Source organism: Oncorhynchus nerka, linkage group LG4, assembly GCF_034236695.1.
Source record: "Oncorhynchus nerka isolate Pitt River linkage group LG4, Oner_Uvic_2.0, whole genome shotgun sequence".
Lineage (NCBI taxonomy): Eukaryota > Metazoa > Chordata > Actinopteri > Salmoniformes > Salmonidae > Oncorhynchus > Oncorhynchus nerka.
The window spans coordinates 99491080-99503579 of NC_088399.1; the positions used below are offsets into that span (position 1 = coordinate 99491080).

Consider the following 12500-nt stretch of genomic DNA (forward strand, 5'->3'; position numbering starts at 1 on the left):
ACACACTAATTATAAAGAGCACCCTGGCCAGTTTGTGATGGGGTTTGAAGGCTCTCTGGCCAGTTTGTGATGGGGTTGAAGGCTCTCTGGACAGTTTGTGATGGGGTTTGAAGGCTCTCTGGCCAGTTTGTGATGGGGTTTGAAGGCTCTCTGGCCAGTTTGTGATGGGGTTTGAAGGCTCTCTGGCCAGTTTGTGATGGGGTTTGAAGGCTCTCTGGCCAGTTTGTGATGGGGTTTGAAGGCTCTCTGGCCCGTTTGTGATGGGGTTTGAAGGCTCTCTGGCCAGTTTGTGATGGGGTTTGAAGGCTCTCTGGACTGTTTGTGATGGGGTTTGAAGGCTCTCTGGCCAGTTTGTGATGGGGTTTGAAGGCTCTTTGGCCAGTTTGTGATGGGGTTTGAAGGCTCCCTGGCCAGTTTGTGATGGGGTTTGAAGGCTCTCTGGACAGTTTGTGATGGGGTTTGAAGGCTCTCTGGCCAGTTTGTGATGGGGTTTGAAGGCTCTGGCCAGTTTGTGATGGGGTTTGAAGGCTCTCTGGACTGTTTGTGATGGGGTTTGAAGGCTCTCTGGCCAGTTTGTGATGGGGTTTGAAGGCTCTCTGGCCAGTTTGTGATGGGGTTTGAAGGCTCTCTGAACAGTTTGTGATGGGGTTTGAAGGCTCTCTGAACAGTTTGTGATGGGGTTTGAAGGCTCTCTGGACAGTTTGTGATGGGGTTTGAAGGATCTCAGGCCAGTTTGTGATGGGGTTTGAAGGCTCTCTGGCCAGTTTGTGATGGGGTTTGAAGGCTCTCTGGACAGTTTGTGATGGGGTTTGAAGGCTCTCTGGCCAGTTTGTGATGGGGTTTGAAGGCTCTCTGGCCAGTTTGTGATGTGGTTTGAAGGCTCTCTGAACAGTTTGTGATGGGGTTTGAAGGATCTCTGGCCAGTTTGTGATGGGGTTTGAAGGCTCTCTGGCCAGTTTGTGATGGGGTTTGAAGGCTCTCTGGCCAGTTTGTGATGGGGTTTGAAGGCTCTCTGGACAGTTTGTGATGGGGTTTGAAGGCTCTCTGGCCAGTTTGTGATGGGGTTTGAAGGCTCTCTGGCCAGTTTGTGATGGGGTTTGAAGGCTCTCTGGCCAGTTTGTGATGGGGTTTGAAGGCTCTCTGGACAGTTTGTGATGGGGTTTGAAGGCTCTCTGGACAGTTTGTGATGGGGTTTGAAGGCTCTCTGGACAGTTTGTGATGGGGTTTGAAATCTCTCTGGACAGTTTGTGATGGGGTTTGAAGGCTCTCTGGCCAGTTTGTGATGGGGTTTGAAGGCTCTCTGGACAGTTTGTGATGGGGTTTGAAGGCTCTCTGGACAGTTTGTGATGGGGTTTGAAGGCTCTCTGGACAGTTTGTGATGGGGTTTGAAGGCTCTCTGGACAGTTTGTGATGGGGTTTGAAATCTCTCTGGACAGTTTGTGATGGGGTTTGAAGGCTCTCTGGCCAGTTTGTGATGGGGTTTGAAGCTCTCTGGCAGTTTGTGATGGGGTTTGAAGGCTCTCTGGACAGTTTGTGATGGGGTTTGAAGGCTCTCTGGACAGTTTGTGATGGGGTTTGAAGGCTCTCTGGCCAGTTTGTGATGGGGTTTGAAGGCTCTCTGGCCAGTTTGTGATGGGGTTTGAAGGCTCTCTGGCCAGTTTGTGATGGGGTTTGAAGGCTCTCTGGCCAGTTTGTGATGGGGTTTGAAGGCTCTCTGGCCAGTTTGTGATGGGGTTTGAAGGCTCTCTGGCCAGTTTGTGATGGGGTTTGAAGGCTCTCTGGACAGTTTGTGATGGGGTTTTGAAGGCTCTCTGGCCAGTTTGTGATGGGGTTTGAAGGCTCTCTGGCCAGTTTGTGATGGGGTTTGAAGGCTCTCTGGCCAGTTTGTGATGGGGTTTGAAGGCTCTCTGGACAGTTTGTGATGGGGTTTGAAGGCTCTCTGGACAGTTTGTGATGGGGTTGAAGGCTCTCTGGACAGTTTGTGATGGGGTTTGAAGGCTCTCTGGCCAGTTTGTGATGGGGTTTGAAATCTCTCTGGACAGTTTGTGATGGGGTTTGAAGGCTCTCTGGACAGTTTGTGATGGGGTTTGAAGGCTCAGTTTCTGGACAGTTTGTGATGGGGTTTGAAGGCTCTCTGGCCAGTTTGTGATGGGGTTTGAAGGCTCTCTGGCCAGTTTGTGATGGGGTTTGAAGGCTCTCTGGCCAGTTTGTGATGGGGTTTGAAGGCTCTCTGGCCAGTTTGTGATGGGGTTTGAAGGCTCTCTGGCCAGTTTGTGATGGGGTTTGAAGGCTCTCTGGACAGTTTGTGATGGGGTTTGAAGGCTCTCTGGCCAGTTTGTGATGGGGTTTGAAGGCTCTCTGGCCAGTTTGTGATGGGGTTTGAAGGCTCTCTGGCCAGTTTGTGATGGGGTTTGAAGGCTCTCTGGCCAGTTTGTGATGGGGTTTGAAGGCTCTCTGGACAGTTTGTGATGGGGTTTGAAGACTCTCTGGCCAGTTATTGATGGGGTTGAAGGCTCCACAGAGTAAAGAACTCTGTTTCTCTTCTGAAAAACCAAGTAGAGTTAAATGGCGTGTATTGAGTGTATTGATAATCTGGTGTTAGAGGTGGGTACCTAGGGCCATTATTTCATTGACTGTCTTGATAATCTGGTGTTTTTCGCCTTTTTATAAAAAGTGTTTTTATTTTCTTTCGATCATTCTATTTTTAAAACGGACATGAGATAAGAGATTCTGACAGCTCCCAGTGCCCCACAGCAATCCCCTGACACTACGTAGACACTACACTAAGTTGGCACTACACTACGTAGGTACGACACTACACTATGTAGGCACTACACTACATAGGCACTACACTACGTAGGTACGACACTACACTACGTAGGCACTACACTACACTAAGTAGGCACTACACTACACTAAGTAGGCACTACACTACGTAGGCACTACACTACACTACGTAGGCACTACACTATGTAGGCACTACACTACGTAGGTACGACACTATGTAGGCACTACACTACGTAGGCACTACACTATGTAGGCACTACACTACGTAGGTACGACACTACACTACGTAGGCACTACACTACACTAAGTAGGCACTACACTACGTAGGCACTACACTACACTACGTAGGCATTACACTATGTAGACACAACACTACGTAGACACTACACTACGTAGGCACTACACTACGTAGGCACTACACTACGTAGGCACTACACTATGTAGGCACTACACTAAGTAGGCACTACACTACACTACATAGGCACTACACTACACTAAGTAGGCACTACACTACGTAGGCACTACACTACGTAGGCACTACACTATGTAGGCACTACACTACGTAGGTACGACACTATGTAGGCACTACACTACGTAGGCACTACACTATGTAGGCACTACACTACGTAGGTACGACACTACACTACGTAGGCACTACACTACACTAAGTAGGCACTACACTACGTAGGCACTACACTACACTACGTAGGCATTACACTATGTAGACACAACACTACGTAGACACTACACTACGTAGGCACTACACTACGTAGGCACTACACTACACTACGTAGACACTACACTATGTAGACACAACACTACGTAGACACTACACTACGTAGGCACTACACTACGTAGGCACTACACTACACTACGTAGACACTACACTATGTAGACACAACACTACGTAGACACTACACTACGTAGACACTACACTACGTTGGCACTACACTACGTAGACACTACACAAGGTAGACCCTCATCTTTTCACTTCTCCTCCACTCTCTCCCTCCCTCGCTCCATCCCTCCCTAGCTCTCTCCCTCCCTCACTCCATCCCTCCCTCACTCCATCCCTCCCTCGCTCTCTCCCTCCCTCGCGATATCCCTGGATCCTGTGTTTGTTTTCAGGGTGAGTCCACGCCCCAGCCTAGCTGTTGTTGCTCTCTGGTCCCCAGCCTAGTCAAGCTGTTGATGCTCTCTGGTCCCCAGCCTAGTCAAGCTGTTGATGCTCTCTGTTCCCCAGCCTAGTAAAGCTGTTGTTGCTCTCTGGTCCCCAGCCTAGTCAAGCTGTTGTTGCTCTCTGTTCCCCAGCCTAGTCAAGCTGTTGTTGTTCTCTGGTCCCCAGCCTAGTAAAGCTGTTGTTGCTCTCTGGTCCCCAGCCTAGTAAAGCTGTTGTTGCTCTCTGTCCCCAGCCTAGTCAAGCTGTTGTTGCTCTCTGTCCCGCAGCCTAGTCAAGCTGTTGATGCTCTCTGTTCCCCTCTAGTCAAGCTGTTGTTGCTCTCTGGTCCTCCAGTCAAGCTGTTGTTTCTCTCTGTTCCCCTCTAGTCAAGCTGTTGTTGCTCTCTGGTCCTCCAGTCAAGTAGTTGTTGCTCTCTGTTCCCCAGCCTAGTCAAGCTGTTGATGCTCTCTGTTCCCCTCTAGTCAAGCTGTTGTTGCTCTCTGGTCGTCCAGTGAAGCTGTTTTTGCTCTCTGTTCCCCAGCCTAGTGAAGCTGTTGTTACTCTCTGGTCCTCTAGTCAAGCTGTTGATGCTCTCTGTTCCCCCTAGTCAAGTTGTTGTTGCTCTCTGTTCCCCAGCCTAGTCAAGCTGTTGTTGCTCTCTGTCCCCAGCCTACTCAAGCTGTTGTTGCTCTCTGGTCCCCAGCCTAGTCAAGCTGTTGATGCTCTCTGTTCCCCCCTAGTCAAGCTGTTGTTGCTCTCTGTTCCCAGCCTAGTCAAGCTGTTGTTGCTCTCTGGTCCCCAGCCTAGTCAAGCTGTTGTTGCTCTCTGGTCCCCAGCCTAGTCAAGCTGTTGTTGCTCTCTGTTCCCCAGCCTAGTCAAGCTGTTGTTGCTCTCTGTTCCCCTTCCTAGTCAAGCTGTTGTTGCTCTCTGTTCCCCCCTAGTCAAGCTGTTGATGCTCTCTGGTCCCCAGCCTAGTCAAGCTGTTGATGCTCTCTGTTCCCCAGCCTAGTAAAGCTGTTGTTGCTCTCTGGTCCCCAGCCTAGTCAAGCTGTTGGCGCTCTCTGTTCCCCCCTAGTCAAGCTGTTGTTGCTCTCTGTCCCCAGCCTAGTAAAGCTGTTGTTGCTCTCTGTCCCCAGCCTAGTAAAGCTGTTGTTGCTCTCTGGTCCCCAGCCTAGTCAAGCTGTTGTTGCTCTCTGTTCCCCTCTAGTCAAGCTGTTGATGCTCTCTGGTCCCCAGCCTAGTCAAGCTGTTGTTGCTCTCGGGTCCTCTAGTCAAGCTGTTGTTGCTCTATGTTCCCCTCTAGTCAAGCTGTTGTTGCTCTCTGTTCCCCTCTAGTCAAGCTGTTGTTGCTCTCTGTTCCCCAGCCTAGTCAAGCTGTTGATGCTCTCTGGTCCCCAGCCTAGTCAAGCTGTTGATGCTCTCTGGTCCCCAGCCTAGTCAAGCTGTTGATGCTCTCTGGTCCCCAGCCTAGTCAAGCTGTTGTTGCTCTCTGGTCCCCAGCCTAGTCAAGCTGTTGATGCTCTCTGGTCCCCAGCCTAGTCAAGCTGTTGATGCTCTCTGGTCCCCAGCCTGGTCAGGCTGTTGTTGCTCTCTGGTCCCCAGCCTAGTCAATCTGTTGTTGCTCTCTGGTCCCCAGCCTAGACAAGCTGTTGTTACTCTCTGGTCCCCAGCCTAGTCAAGCTGTTGATGCTCTCTGTTCCCCTCTAGTCAAGCTGTTGATGCTCTCTGGTCCCCAGCCTAGTCAAGCTGTTGTTGCTCTCGGGTCCTCTAGTCAAGCTGTTGTTGCTCTCTGTTCCCCTCTAGTCAAGCTGTTGTTGCTCTATGTTCCCCTCTAGTCAAGCTGTTGTTGCTCTCTGTTCCCCTCTAGTCAAGCTGTTGTTGCTCTCTGTTCCCCAGCCTAGTCAAGCTGTTGTTGCTCTCGGGTCCTCTAGTCAAGCTGTCGTTGCTCTCTGGTCCCCAGCTTAGTCAAGCTGTTGTTGCTCTCTGGTCCTCTAGTCAAGCTGTTGATGCTCTCTGTTCCCCTCTCGTCAAGCTGTTGATGCTCTCTGTTCCCCAGCCTAGTCAAGCTGTTCTTGCTCTCTGGTCCTCTAGTCAAGCTGTTGTTGCTCTCTGTTCCCCTCTAGTCAAGCTGTTGTTGCTCTCTGTTCCCCTCTAGTCAAGCTATTGTTTCTCTCTGTTCCCCTCTAGTCAAGCTGTTGTTGCTCTCTGTTCCCCTCTAGTCAAGCTGTTGTTGCTCTCTGTTCCCCTCTAGTCAAGCTGTTGATGCTCTCTGGTCCTCTAGTCAAGTTGTTGATGCTCTCTGGTCCCCAGCCTAGTCAAGCTGTTGTTGCTCTCTGTTCCCCTCTAGTCAAGCTGTTGATGCTCTCTGGTCCCCAGCCTAGTCAAGCTGTTGTTGCTCTCTGGTCCCCAGCCTAGTCAAGCTGTTGTTGCTCTCTGTCCCCAGCCTAGTCAAGCTGTTGTTGCTCTCTGGTCCCCAGCCTAGTCAAACTGTTGATGCTCTCTGTTTCCCAGCCTTGTCAAGCTGTTGTTGCTCTCTGTCCCCAGCCTACTCAAGCTGTTGTTGCTCTCTGGTCCCCAGCCTAGTCAAGCTGTTGATGCTCTCTGTTCCCCCCTAGTCAAGCTGTTGTTGCTCTCTGTTCCCAGCCTAGTCAAGCTGTTGTTGCTCTCTGGTCCCCAGCCTAGTCAAGCTGTTGTTGCTCTCTGTTTCCCAGCCTAGTAAAGCTGTTGTTGCTCTCTGTCCCCAGCCTAGTAAAGCTGTTGTTATTCTCTGTCCCACAGCCTAGTCAAGCTGTTGTTGCTCTCTGTCCCGCAGCCTAGTCAAGCTGTTGTTATTCTCTGTCCCACAGCCTAGTCAAGCTGTTGATGCTCTCTGTTCCCCCTAGTCATGCAGTTGTTGCTCTCTGTTCCCCAGCCTAGTCAAGCTGTTGATGCTCTCTGTTCCCCACTAGTCAAGCTGTTGTTGCTCTCTGGTCCTCCAGTCAAGCTGTTGTTGCTCTCTGTTCCCCAGCCTAGTCAAGCTGTTGTTGCTCTCTGGTCCTCCAGTCAAGCTGTTGTTGCTCTCTGTTCCCCAGCCTAGTCAAGCTGTTGTTGCTCTCTGTTCCCCTCTAGTCAAGATGTTGTTGCTCTCTGGTCCTCTAGTCAAGCTGTTGTTGCTCTCTGTTCCCCTCTAGTCAAGCTGTTGATGCTCTCTGGTCCCCAGCCTAGTCAAGCTGTTGTTGCTCTCTGTTCCCCTCTAGTCAAGCTGTTGATGCTCTCTGGTCCCCAGCCTAGTCAAGCTGTTGATGCTCTCTGGTCCCCAGCCTAGTCAAGCTGTTGTTGCTCTCTGGTCCCCAGCCTAGTCAAGCTGTTGTTGCTCTCTGGTCCTCTAGTCAAGCTGTTGTTGCTCTCTGGTCCTCTAGTCAAGCTGTTGTTGCTCTCTGGTCCTCTACTCAAGCTGTTGTTGCTCTCTGGTCCTCTAGTCAAGCTGTTGTTGCTCTCTGTTCCCCAGCCTAGTCAAGCTGTTGTTGCTCTCTGTTCCCCTCTAGTCAAGATGTTGTTGCTCTCTGGTCCTCTAGTCAAGCTGTTGTTGCTCTCTGTTCCCCTCTAGTCAAGCTGTTGTTGCTCTCTGGTCCTCTAGTCAAGCTGTTGTTGCTCTCTGGTCCTCTAGTCAAGCTGTTGTTGCTCTCTGTTCCTCTCTAGTCAAGCTGTTGTTGCTCTCTGTTCCCCTCTAGTCAAGCTGTTGATGCTCTCTGTTCCCCTCTAGTCAAGCTGTTGTTGCTCTCGGGTCCTCTAGTCAAGCTGTTGTTGCTCTATGTTCCCCTCTAGTCAAGCTGTTGTTGCTCTCTGTTCCCCTCTAGTCAAGCTGTTGTTGCTCTCTGTTCCCCTCTAGTCAAGCTGTTGTTGCTCTCTGTTCCCCAGCCTAGTCAAGCTGTTGATGCTCTCTGGTCCCCAGCCTAGTCAAGCTGTTGATGCTCTCTGGTCCCCAGCCTAGTCAAGCTGTTGATGCTCTCTGGTCCCCAGCCTAGTCAAGCTGTTGTTGCTCTCTGGTCCCCAGCCTAGTCAAGCTGTTGATGCTCTCTGGTCCCCAGCCTAGTCAAGCTGTTGTTGCTCTCTGTTCCCCTCTAGTCAAGCTGTTGTTGCTCTCTGGTCCTCTAGTCAAGCTGTTGTTGCTCTCTGGTCCTCTAGTCAAGCTGTTGTTGCTCTCTGGTCCTCTAGTCAAGCTGTTGTTGCTCTCTGTTCCCCTCTAGTCAAGCTGTTGATGCTCTCTGGTCCCCAGCCTAGTCAAGCTGTTGTTGCTCTCTGTTCCCCTCTAGTCAAGCTGTTGATGCTCTCTGGTCCCCAGCCTAGTCAAGCTGTTGATGCTCTCTGGTCCCCAGCCTAGTCAAGCTGTTGTTGCTCTCTGGTCCCCAGCCTAGTCAAGCTGTTGTTGCTCTCTGGTCCTCTAGTCAAGCTGTTGTTGCTCTCTGTTCCCCAGCCTAGTCAAGCTGTTGTTGCTCTCTGTTCCCCTCTAGTCAAGCTGTTGTTGCTCTCTGGTCCTCTAGTCAAGCTGTTGTTGCTCTCTGTTCCCCTCTAGTCAAGCTGTTGTTGCTCTCTGTTCCCCTCTAGTCAAGCTGTTGTTGCTCTCTGTTCCCCTCTAGTCAAGCTGTTGATGCTCTCTGGTCCTCTAGTCAAGCTGTTGTTGCTCTCTGGTCCTCTAGTCAAGCTGTTGTTGCTCTCTGTTCCCCTCTAGTCAAGCTGTTGTTGCTCTCTGTTCCCCTCTAGTCAAGCTGTTGATGCTTTCTGGTCCCCAGCCTAGTCAAGCTGTTGTTGCTCTCTGTTCCCCTCTAGTCAAGCTGTTGATGCTCTCTGGTCCCCAGCCTAGTCAAGCTGTTGTTGCTCTCTGGTCCTGTAGTCAAGCTGTTGTTGCTCTCTGTTCCCCAGCCTAGTCAAGCTGTTGTTGCTCTCTGTTCCCCTCTAGTCAATATGTTGTTGCTCTCTGGTCCTCTAGTCAAGCTGTTGTTGCTCTCTGTTCCCCTCTAGTCAAGCTGTTGTTGCTCTCTGGTCCTCTCGTCAAGATGTTGTTGCTCTCTGGTCCTCTAGTCAAGCTGTTGTTGCTCTCTGTTCCTCTCTAGTCAAGCTGTTGTTGCTCTCTGTTCCCCTCTAGTCAAGCTGTTGTTGCTCTCTGGTCCTCTAGTCAAGCTGTTGTTGCTCTCTGTTCCCCTCTAGTCAAGCTGTTGTTGCTCTCTGTTCCCCTCTAGTCAAGCTGTTGTTGCTCTCTGTTCCCCTCTAGTCAAGCTGTTGATGCTCTCTGGTCCTCTAGTCAAGCTGTTGTTGCTCTCTGGTCCTCTAGTCAAGCTGTTGTTGCTCTCTGTTCCCCTCTAGTCAAGCTGTTGTTGCTCTCTGTTCCCCTCTAGTCAAGCTGTTGATGCTCTCTGGTCCCCAGCCTAGTCAAGCTGTTGTTGCTCTCTGTTCCCCTCTAGTCAAGCTGTTGATGCTCTCTGGTCCCCAGCCTAGTCAAGCTGTTGTTGCTCTCTGGTCCTGTAGTCAAGCTGTTGTTGCTCTCTGTTCCCCAGCCTAGTCAAGCTGTTGTTGCTCTCTGTTCCCCTCTAGTCAATATGTTGTTGCTCTCTGGTCCTCTAGTCAAGCTGTTGTTGCTCTCTGTTCCCCTCTAGTCAAGCTGTTGTTGCTCTCTGGTCCTCTCGTCAAGATGTTGTTGCTCTCTGGTCCTCTAGTCAAGCTGTTGTTGCTCTCTGTTCCTCTCTAGTCAAGCTGTTGTTGCTCTCTGTTCCCCTCTAGTCAAGCTGTTGATGCTCTCTGTTCCCCTCTAGTCAAGCGGTTGTTGCTCTCGGGTCCTCTAGTCAAGCTGTTGTTGCTCTATGTTCCCCTCTAGTCAAGCTGTTGTTGCTCTCTGTTCCCCTCTAGTCAAGCTGTTGATGCTCTCTGGTCCCCAGCCTAGTCAAGCTGTTGTTGCTCTCTGTTCCCCTCTAGTCAAGCTGTTGATGCTCTCTGGTCCCCAGCCTAGTCAAGCTGTTGTTGCTCTCTGGTCCTCTAGTCAAGCTGTTGTTGCTCTCTGTTCCCCAGCCTAGTCAAGCTGTTGTTGCTCTCTGTTCCCCTCTAGTCAAGATGTTGTTGCTCTCTGGTCCTCTAGTCAAGCTGTTGTTGCTCTCTGTTCCCTCTAGTCAAGCTGTTGTTGCTCTCTGGTCCTCTCGTCAAGATGTTGTTGCTCTCTGGTCCTCTAGTCAAGCTGTTGTTGCTCTCTGTTCCCCTCTAGTCAAGCTGTTGATGCTCTCTGTTCCCCTCTAGTCAAGCTGTTGTTGCTCTCGGGTCCTCTAGTCAAGCTGTTGTTGCTCTATGTTCCCCTCTAGTCAAGCTGTTGTTGCTCTCTGTTCCCCTCTAGTCAAGCTGTTGTTGCTCTCTGTTCCCCTCTAGTCAAGCTGTTGTTGCTCTCTGTTCCCCAGCCTAGTCAAGCTGTTGATGCTCTCTGGTCCCCAGCCTAGTCAAGCTGTTGATGCTCTCTGGTCCCCAGCCTAGTCAAGCTGTTGATGCTCTCTGGTCCCCAGCCTAGTCAAGCTGTTGTTGCTCTCTGGTCCCCAGCCTAGTCAAGCTGTTGATGCTCTCTGGTCCCCAGCCTAGTCAAGCTGTTGATGCTCTCTGGTCCCCAGCCTAGTCAAGCTGTTGATGCTCTCTGGTCCCCAGCCTAGTCAAGCTGTTGTTGCTCTCTGTTCCCCAGCCTAGTCAAGCTGTTGTTGCTCTCTGTTCCCCAGCCTAGTCAAGCTGTTGTTGATCTCTGTTCCCCTCTAGTCAAGCTGTTGTTGCTCTCTGGTCCTCTAGTCAAGCTGTTGTTGCTCTCTGTTCCCCTCTAGTCAAGCTGTTGATGCTCTCTGTTCCCCTCTAGTCAAGCTGTTGTTGCTCTCGGGTCCTCTAGTCAAGCTGTTGTTGCTCTATGTTCCCCTCTAGTCAAGCTGTTGTTGCTCTTTGTTCCCCTCTAGTCAAGCTGTTGTTGCTCTCTGTTCCCCTCTAGTCAAGCTGTTGTTGCTCTCTGTTCCCCTCTAGTCAAGCTGTTGATGCTCTCTGGTCCTCTAGTCAAGCTGTTGTTGCTCTCTGGTCCTCTAGTCAAGCTGTTGTTGCTCTCTGTTCCCCTCTAGTCAAGCTGTTGTTGCTCTCTGTTCCCCTCTAGTCAAGCTGTTGATGCTCTCTGGTCCCCAGCCTAGTCAAGCTGTTGTTGCTCTCTGTTCCCCTCTAGTCAAGCTGTTGATGCTCTCTGGTCCCCAGCCTAGTCAAGCTGTTGTTGCTCTCTGTTCCCCTCTAGTCAAGCTGTTGATGCTCTCTGTTCCCCTCTAGTCAAGCTGTTGATGCTCTCTGTTCCCCTCTAGTCAAGCTGTTGTTGCTCTCGGGTCCTCTAGTCAAGCTGTTGTTGCTCTATGTTCCCCTCTAGTCAAGCTGTTGTTGCTCTCTGTTCCCCTCTAGTCAAGCTGTTGATGCTCTCTGGTCCCCAGCCTAGTCAAGCTGTTGTTGCTCTCTGTTCCCCTCTAGTCAAGCTGTTGATGCTCTCTGGTCCCCAGCCTAGTCAAGCTGTTGTTGCTCTCTGGTCCTCTAGTCAAGCTGTTGTTGCTCTCTGTTCCCCAGCCTAGTCAAGCTGTTGTTGCTCTCTGTTCCCCTCTAGTCAAAATGTTGTTGCTCTCTGGTCCTCTAGTCAAGCTGTTGTTGCTCTCTGTTCCCTCTAGTCAAGCTGTTGTTGCTCTCTGGTCCTCTCGTCAAGATGTTGTTGCTCTCTGGTCCTCTAGTCAAGCTGTTGTTGCTCTCTGTTCCCCTCTAGTCAAGCTGTTGATGCTCTCTGTTCCCCTCTAGTCAAGCTGTTGTTGCTCTCGGGTCCTCTAGTCAAGCTGTTGTTGCTCTATGTTCCCCTCTAGTCAAGCTGTTGTTGCTCTCTGTTCCCCTCTAGTCAAGCTGTTGTTGCTCTCTGTTCCCCTCTAGTCAAGCTGTTGTTGCTCTCTGTTCCCCAGCCTAGTCAAGCTGTTGATGCTCTCTGGTCCCCAGCCTAGTCAAGCTGTTGATGCTCTCTGGTCCCCAGCCTAGTCAAGCTGTTGATGCTCTCTGGTCCCCAGCCTAGTCAAGCTGTTGTTGCTCTCTGGTCCCCAGCCTAGTCAAGCTGTTGATGCTCTCTGGTCCCCAGCCTAGTCAAGCTGTTGATGCTCTCGGGTCCCCAGCCTAGTCAAGCTGTTGATGCTCTCTGGTCCCCAGCCTAGTCAAGCTGTTGTTGCTCTCTGTTCCCCAGCCTAGTCAAGCTGTTGTTGCTCTCTGTTCCCCAGCCTAGTCAAGCTGTTGTTGATCTCTGTTCCCCTCTAGTCAAGCTGTTGTTGCTCTCTGGTCCTCTAGTCAAGCTGTTGTTGCTCTCTGTTCCCCTCTAGTCAAGCTGTTGTTGCTCTCTGGTCCTCTAGTCAAGCTGTTGTTGCTCTCTGTTCCCCTCTAGACAAGCTGTTATTCAATGTGTTTCTATGGGTTAATAGCAGTAAGGATTATCTGTTATTCAATGTGTTTCTATGGGCTAATAGCAGTAAGGACTATCTGTTATTCAATGTGTTTCTATGGGCTAATA

General features: G+C 50.8%; 1 protein-coding gene across 1 annotated transcript in view; it reads left to right on the forward strand.

The window, feature by feature from the left end:
• Positions 1-12500, forward strand: part of LOC115127591 (CUB and sushi domain-containing protein 2-like) — a 967797-nt gene that overhangs the window by 169237 nt on the left and 786060 nt on the right.